The sequence below is a fragment of the Oncorhynchus tshawytscha genome, linkage group LG07, assembly GCF_018296145.1.
Source record: "Oncorhynchus tshawytscha isolate Ot180627B linkage group LG07, Otsh_v2.0, whole genome shotgun sequence".
NCBI classification, from domain to species: domain Eukaryota; kingdom Metazoa; phylum Chordata; class Actinopteri; order Salmoniformes; family Salmonidae; genus Oncorhynchus; species Oncorhynchus tshawytscha.
Window position 1 is genome coordinate 70,983,651 of NC_056435.1, and position 9,555 is coordinate 70,993,205.

Here is a 9,555-nt window from a genome sequence, read left to right on the forward strand (position 1 = left end):
AGTATTACAAACTGTGATGGATAATGTCTACAACACAAATGGGCAAAAATATAGATTGGTTTTATTTACACATATGAAAACACGTGCCACAACGGTGCACTTAAGCATTTTTACAATCCAGAAAACGGAATGTCAGTGCAGCTTACAAAAAAGCTGTACTTTGACATCCCCATAGATTTATATAGGGTGCAGGGGGTTATTCTGCTCTAAAAATGGCCACCGTCGCCCCCTGGCGACAACGCTTATCTCCTACACAAATCGACAGATAGCAGACATAAATGTTTTGATACAAAATGTTAACAAAAAAGTTAATTAAGCTAGAAAGTCACAATTTCCTAGTCCGTGTACCAGTCTTTTTTTTGTTGTTGCTATAATTCCACAACTTCACTCCTAAACTTAAATCACTAGATGGCATTTGTGATGTAGGTGGAATGAAATGTTATTTGTCGCATTCTGCTAAATATTTAGCAGACAACACTCTCCCACACGTTAGGGCTGCAGGATATGGTCCAAACATCTAATAGCGTTGACGTTTTTAACCAAATATTGCGATCTTTTAAATGCTACGTGTGTAAAGTAAAACAGGCGCGGGCGCTAAATTCAACACGTGCTAAACAAACGCCTGCAAGCGGTCCTGCACATGTCAAGTTAACGCCTACAGCTGCTAAATATACACCTACACACGCTAACTTAACGCGGTCCTTAAATATACTCATTTTACTAGCCAATTTCCCTCCTTTCAACCAGATTTCACAGTTTGAAGGGACTTCCTTTTCCACTGCAAGCAGAGTTTGAACCTTTACAAGGTGACTGTTTTGTCTTAGGCATGTGTTGTTAATGAATCGTAAAGTTTATCAGCTAGTTTACAGTGGAAGGATCTGTTTCTCATCACTGGCTATAGAAATTCAGCTAACATGGATCTGGCACCAGGATCAGCATTGTTTAGCATAAACTTCATCAGATATTTTGTTCGCTAATTTAGCAAACGTCGGACCCCGGCCATATTATATCATATAGTCAGTCTCAAACTTTGCCTGGTCATACTGCTAGACGCAGTGAACCGCACCGTCTTGTGTTTTATTAAAAGCCCTGCTGGGGGAAAAAAAATATGAAAACTATAACTGCAACGGAAACACATTGGACTGTGTTAACATACTATCAAGGTAAATGAATTTACATACTAACAAGATTGTTGCTTGCATACAGGACCAGGCATACATAGATTAGACAACGGAGATGCTCAACATCCTGGTAGTAATCCGTTTTTTTTTTTTTTGTTAAATATTGTCTTTTTATTTTGCTTTATCATTGACAAGCTACCTAAATGTGACTTATCGGCTAGTACTGAAGCAGGACATGTTTTTTTGAGTTACGTTTTTTAGCCCAAAGCCTTGTAATTCAAGCAAAAACCATTTAAGGTAGTCAACTTTCATTTCAACGCTGGTGCGGAATGGTTCATTATCACTTATCCACCGCTATGGAACGTTCACTGTCGTCATGGTAATGAACTCCAGTGTAGATTTGACCTTGTGTTTTAGGGTATTGTCCTGCTGAAAGGTGAATTCATCTCCCCGTGTCTGGTGGAAAGCAGACCGAACTAGGTTTTCCTCTAGGATTTTGTCTGCCCTTAATTCATGAGGCAAAAATGGTGGTCACCTAAATAGGCTGGTTTTCTGACCCTACCTTTTTTTTCTCCCTCATTTACAACTGTGACCTGGACCAAGATAAAGCAAAGCAGTGCGACAAAAACAACAACACAGAGTTACATATAAAGAACCGTTCAGTCAATAACACAATAGAAAAATATGTATACAGTGTGTGCAAATGAAGTAAGGGGATAAGGCAATAAATAGGCCAATAGTGGCGAAGTAATTACAATTTAGCAATTAACACTGGAGTGATAGATGTGCAGATGAGGACGTGCAAGTAGAAATGCTGGTGTGCAAAAGGGCAGAAAAACAAAAACAAGTATGGGGATGAGGTAGGTAGTTGGATGAGCTACCTACAGCGTTTTCTCAGTAGAAATGTTCCTGGTTACAGTTCATATGAACTCATTAGGCCCTAATCTATGGATTTCACATGACTGGAAAAACAGAGATGCATCTATTGGTCACAGATACCTTTAAAAAATGTAGGGGCTTGGATCAGAACACCAGTATCAGTATCTGGTGTGACCACCATTTGCCTCATACAGCGCGACATATCTCCTTCACATAGAGTTGATCAGGCTGTTGATTGTGGCCTGTGGAATGTTGTCCCACTCCTCTTCAATGGCTGTGGGAAGTTGCTGGATATTGACGGGACCTGTCAGCAACGGGCAATGGTGGAAAAAGTACTCAATTTTTATACTTGAGTAAAAGTAACGATACCTTCATTGAAAATGACTCAAGTAAAAGTAAAATACTGATTGAGTAATAGTCTATAAGTAAATTGCTCAAATGTGCTTAAGTATCAAAAGTAAAAGTATAAACCATTTCAAATTCCTTATATTAAGCAAACCAGATTTATTTATTTATTTTTAAAATTTACCGATAGCCAGGGGCACATTCCATCACTCAGACATCATTTACATAAACAAAGTATTTGTGTTTAGTGAGTTCTCCAGATCAGAGCCAGTAGGGATGACCAGGGATGTTCTCTGTTTAGTGAGTCCTCCAGATCAGAGGCAGTAGAGATGACCAGGGATGTTCTCTGTTTAGTGAGTCCACCAGATCAGAGGCAATAGGGATGGACCAGGGATGTTCTCTGTTTAGTGAGTCCTCCAGATCAGAGGCAGTAGGGATGACCAGGGATGTTCTCTGTTTAGTGAGTCCTCCAGATCAGAGGCAGTAGGGATGACCAGGGATGTTCTCTGTTTAGTGAGTCCTCCAGATCAGAGGCAATAGGGATGACCAGGGATGTTCTCTGTTTAGTGAGTCCTCCAGATCAGAGGCAGTAGGGATGGCCAGGGATGTTCTCTGTTTAGTGAGTCTGTCAGATCAGAGGCAATAGGGATGACCAGGGATGTTCTCTGTTTAGTGAGTCCTCCAGATCAGAGGCAGTAGAGATGACCAGGGATGTTCTCTGTTTAGTGAGTCCACCAGATCAGAGGCAATAGGGATGACCAGAGACGTTCTCTGTTTAGTGAGTCCACCAGATCAGAGCCAGTAGGGATGACCAGGGATGTTCTCTGTTTAGTGAGTCCTCCAGATCAGAGACAGTAGGGATGACCAGGGATGTTCTCTGTTTAGTGAGTCCACCAGATCAGAGGCAATAGGGATGACCAGGGATGTTCTCTGTTTAGTGAGTCCACCAGATCAGAGCCAGTAGGGATGACCAGGGATGTTCTCTGTTTAGTGAGTCCACCAGATCAGAGGCAGTAGGGATGACCAGGGATGTTCTCTGTTTAGTGAGTCCACCAGATCAGAGCCAGTAGGGACGACCAGGGATGTTCTCTGTTTAGTGAGTCCACCAGATCAGAGGCAGTAGGGATGACCAGGGATGTTCTCTGTTTAGTGAGTCCACCAGATCAGAGGCAGTAGGGATGACCAGGGATGTTCTCTGTTTAGTGAGTCCACCAGATCAGAGCCAGTAGGGACGACCAGGGATGTTCTCTGTTTAGTGAGTCCACCAGATCAGAGGCAATAGGGATGACCAGGGATGTTCTCTTGATAAGTGTGTGAATTTGACAATTTTCCTGTCAAATTTTAAAAAGTACTTTTGGGTGTCAAGGGAAATGTATGGAGTAAAAATTACATTATTTTCTTTAGGAATGTAGTGCAGCAAAAGTCAAAGTTGGGGGGGGGCTGAAATAACTGAATCCACTAATTTGAAGAGGTGTTGTCGTGGAAATATCTGGTCAATCACATTTCACAAATACCAGAGCCTGTGAGTTCATTTAGACTTTTAATTACTTCATAATAAAAGCCGAGCTGGATCATGAATACAACTGTCTTCCAGTCTTGGCGCACACATTTTATAAATGTATCCTCCTCACGTCCTACTCATAGCAACTCCTCTTAATGGCTCATCACCTCTGGCATTTAGCCCCCGTTATCATCATTAGGACATGGAACCTGTAGAGCCACAGAAATGGTTTCATGCTTGTAGGACCATAGCAAAATACTTTTTTTTAAACTATTATTATTATTTCAGAAATGTTATTTACTTGTCCACATGATTAAGCATATATTTAATATAGCAAAAATAACATTAACTCATTTTGTGAGCTGTCTTTTAGCCCAGATATGAAATGCAATCATAAATGACTGTAGCTTAATATAAGGCACCCACATCAGTTCCATGATGACTGAACAAACAACCTTGAGATGAACGAGTGACACATTTCCGGGCAAGAGAGATCCATTTGAAATGAATTCATTCTTCCCTCGACCCTCGACCTGCAAGTGTCAACTTGTCAGACGTCATGATACGTCATCAGAAGAACTTGATTTGAGGGCGGAGGGGAGAGGGTGTGTCTTTTGAGTGTTTGGACTTTTTGGTACTTGTAGTCTTTATTTATGTTTATTTATATATGAACAAATATCAACAAACAAAAGAGGAATTGCCGCATGCAAACAAGCATACATACAAACTATTTATATTGTTAGTAATCCTAAACAAACAAATCAGATTCATTAATAATACAACACATTTTAATTGCCTTTTTGTTTTTCATTTTAGTTAAAGTAGTGCCATATTGTTTAAAATTAATTTAGAAAGTGAAAAAAGTTAGGTTTTGTATTAGACCATTTGCATTTGTGAATATGAAATGTACCTAGTATTATTAGCAGTTGACTTAAATATACTACATCTTTATCTATGTCAGAATTTCTGAAATAAATCATCACATCAAAATCATTAAATAGTACAAATGGTCCTATTTTTGCTTGTAACAAAATGTTGTATGTCAATCCAAAACAATCTACTATAAATAAAGGCAAAAAACTAATGCAAAATGGTCTCCTTCTCCGTTCCACAGAAATCACATTTATAGTCAATAAATCTTTCTTGAATCTTTCAAAAACATGTTTCACAGGATAAATTCTTTGTAACATTTTAAATGAAACTTCCTTTACTTTGTTACTGATACAATATTTGTTAGCAATTTTCCATGCTTTCCCCCATTGTATATCATCATAGATATTTGACCAAAATAATCTTACTGAGGGAATTGTATCACAAACATTATTCCTAATCTGTTTATTACTACATTTATCTTTGATGTTAATATTGCCAATGAATATATTTTCATGTAAATCTATGTTACTAACATCAACCACAGAGGAATTTAAAAGAGATACAAACCCTCTTGGAATCGCATCAAAAACAATTGCATATTCTTTTTGATCAAAAAATTCCCCATATGAGAGTAGATATCCATCCTCATTCAGTAACTGACCAACTAAAATAATTTTATTTTCAAACCAGTTACGAAAAAAATACTTATTTTTAAATTATATATCTTTGTTGTTCCATAGAAAGTAAATGTGAGGGGAAAAATTGTGTTTATACGCTAACATCCAAGCTAAAATTGTCTACTTATGGAATTTGGCAAATCTTACTGGCATTTTATTAACATCAAAATGACATCGAAGCAAAAAATGCCAACAGTTGAAACGGATTTCTTCCTCTTCGTCTGAAGATGAGAAGCAAGGATCGGGACCAAGGTGCAGTGTGGTACGTGTTCATACTCTTTATTAAAACAATCGAACACTGAAACAAAACAATAAAGGACACGTGAAATAACCAAACCGAAACAGTTCCGTGTGGAACAAACACTCACACGGAAAAGGCTACCTAAGTATGATTCTCAATCAGAGACAACTAACGACACCTGCCTCTGATTGAGAACCATGTCAGTTCTTTGTATCTTGTCAGCTCGGGGATTTGAACTTGCAACCTTCCGGTTACTAGTCCACTAGGCTACCCTGCCGATCTCTTTATTGAGATCCCTTTGTGGTCTGTTAAAATCAATGGTTCAATGGAGACTGTATCAACCTTGTCAGCCATATCTACAGATATCAGCCAGAAATCAATACGGGATTGTATAGATAAATCTTTGGTACTCCATGTAAACATAATATTATCTGTCTCCAAATAACTAGAACACCTAACCTTAGACATATATTCCTTATCTCACAAACATAATTGTATCCTTAGGAGGCCATCTATCTAGATTATCATGTAATACTCTATTAAAATCTCCACCCCATATTTCTTTGGCCAATGGAAATGTAGACATAATTTGACTTATTTTCCTCTCAATGTCTCTAAATAAAATACAGTTACTTGACTTGTTATTGGAAGCACAAGTATTTACAACAATGAATTGAATGTGGTTGACATCTACCAATCGTATAATCCATCTCCCTGTATTATCTGCTTCTTGACTCAGTATATGACCCTTAATGTTGCCTTTTAAAATAGCGACACCTGCTGACCGATTAGTACCAAACGAAAACCAAATATCATTCCCCCACTGACACCTCCAAAACGCAGTATCTGTGGAACAGGCATGAGTTTCTTGAATTAAATACAAGTCGGCACTCTTAGCCTTACAATACAAAAATAAAGATTTCCTTTTCAAAATATTACGATTCGCCTAGCATTAATAGAAAAACAGAAATGGACATTTACTATCACGGTGACTAGATGAAGAATATTAAACTTGTATACGTTCACATGAACCAGGGTCTCACAAAAAGAAAAGTTCTTACTAGTTGCAAATAAAAACAGTCCTTTGGACCACGCAAGTGGTTGACCTAAATGATATATATATTTTTTTATACAATTGCAAATAACATTGTACCATAGATTGGTAAAACGAATAGCCATCAAGCTAACATTAAAAGTCAGTGCGAATTTCCCTGCCATAAAAAAATATATATATTATAATTATTAATTATAATAATAATAATATATATATATTAAAAAAAGCTTGGCTCACACAAAAAAATGCTCTTTTCACAAGAAATATAAAGTTTTATCAGATGCAAATAAAAATCAGTCCTGCACAACTCACTTGATAAGTCCAGTAGTCAACAAACTAGGCGTCAGCGTGAATTTCCCTTCCATTACCAAGCCTCCATTACCAAGCCTCCATTACTAAGCCTCCATTACTAAGCCTCCATTACCAAGCCTCCATTACCAAGCCTCCATTACCAAGCCTCCATTACCAAGCCTCCATTACCAAGCCTCCATTACCAAGCCTCCATTACCAAGCCTCCATTACTAAGCCTCCATTACTAAGCCTCCATTACTAAGCCTCCATTACTAAGCCTCCATTACCAAGCCTCCATTACCAAGCCTCCATTACCAAGCCTCCATTACTAAGCCTCCATTACTAAGCCTCCATTACTAAGCCTCCATTACCAAGCCTCCATTACCAAGCCTCCATTACCAAGCCTCCATTACCAAGCCTCCATTACTAAGCCTCCATTACTAAGCCTCCATTACTAAGCCTCCATTACTAAGCCTCCATTACCAAGCCTCCATTACCAAGCCTCCATTACCAAGCCTCCATTACCAAGCCTCCATTACTAAGCCTCCATTACTAAGCCTCCATTACCAAGCCTCCATTACCAAGCCTCCATTACCAAGCCTCCATTACTAAGCCTCCATTACTAAGCCTCCATTACTAAGCCTCCATTACTAAGCCTCCATTACCAAGCCTCCATTACCAAGCCTCCATTACCAAGCCTCCATTAGCCTCCATTACCAAGCCTCCATTACTAAGCCTCCATTACTAAGCCTCCATTACTAAGCCTCCATTACTAAGCCTCCATTACTAAGCCTCCATTACCAAGCCTCCATTACCAAGCCTCCATTACCAAGCCTCCATTACCAAGCCTCCATTACTAAGCCTCCATTACTAAGCCTCCATTACTAAGCCTCCATTACCAAGCCTCCATTACCAAGCCTCCATTACCAAGCCTCCATTACCAAGCCTCCATTACCAAGCCTCCATTACCAAGCCTCCATTACCAAGCTCCCACTACATCCAGAGAACCTGCAACCTTTTCCCTTCCTTCCTTCCTTCCTTCCTTCCTTCCTTCCTTCCTTCCTTCCTTCCTTCCTTCCTTCCTTCCTTCCTTCCTTCCTTCCTTCCTTCCTTCCCTCCTTCACTTCCTTCCCTTCCTTCCTTCCCTTCCTTCACTTCCTTCACTTCCTTCCTTCACTTCCTTCCCTTCCTTCCTTGCTCTCTCAATCATCCGCCACAGACGATTCCAAGCTTCTTTGTCAGGTCACTTTTCCATGTCATGTCCCTCGCTGTCCTGGAGATGAATCTCATGATCACTGGTCATGGTGGCTGGTTGTTTTCCCCATCTCTCAGCCTACCCAGGCGGTGCACTACATCCAGAGAACCTGCAACAACATTTCGCTCCTCCCATTGCCCTGCAAATGTCTTGCTTTGATGTTCTCGTCAGATTTTTCTGCTATTCCATTAATTCGAAGATTCCATCTCCGACTATACCGGTCATATTCTCGTTGACCTTTGACTCCATTTCGGGGAGTTTCCTCTCCTGCTTTGCAACCTGAATGTTCAATGTTGCGTTCTGCTGCTTGTTAAGGGTTGCGTCAATCGAATCTGGTATCAGGATAAATATGACAATGAGTCACCGATTATATACTATGTACTTTTTATTAGCTAAGCACTAAGTGATAAATGCAATTTTCGTATATACGGGCTCTCTGTCACACCTCGCAGAGCAAACAGAGAACTGGCCAACACCCTAAAGGTATCTTCTTTAATAGTCTGACAGAAGAAGTTCCTGCTTCCGAGCCGGCCTGTCAGAGTAGAGGTCAAGTGTGGTTTAAACTTACTCAACCTATCGTTGATTGTTGGCGCACGAGCTGGTCCCAGCCCCCGGGCGCTCCAGTTGATAGATGTAACTGTTGCTGTGTAGAGTATCTATGCGCTCATACCCTAGATACCGTTATCTGATTCCTGTTATTGTTAAGTTTGAGTTTTAACAAAAGACAGTCTGTTTAACTGCCTACGTGCTGTACGTGTTTCCCACAATTCATGATAGCTGCCTACACCTCAAGGCCAGCCACAGCCTTTCTGCTTGTCACACCATATGTTGTTAAATGTGGCTTTTAACATACACAGACACCCTCATGATAGCTGCCTACACCTCAAGGCCAGCCACAGCCTTTCCACTAGTCACACCATGTGTTGCTTCTAACATACACAGACACCCTCATGATAGGCCAAGCATATTTTCAATCCTCACAATCCACATTTTCACACCCCCTATGGGTGTGAATACAAATTCAGCAATGAATCATATAAAAGCTACAAAGTTTAAAATGCTTTCATGTCCTCCATTCGATCCCACTATGTATTAGATTGGCTACCAGCCACCTAGGAACTTAAAACCCTGATGTCAAAAGAGAACAACAGCTCATTTAAAAACAGAATTTAAAAAAAACCGTGTTAAATTTGAGTCCCCCTATTGACACCCCCTAGGGTGTCACTCATTATCCTTTATTTCAGCGGTCCCAACATAGTAATATGTTAATAGCATTTCATGAAAATAATAAAATGTTTATTATAATATATATATATAT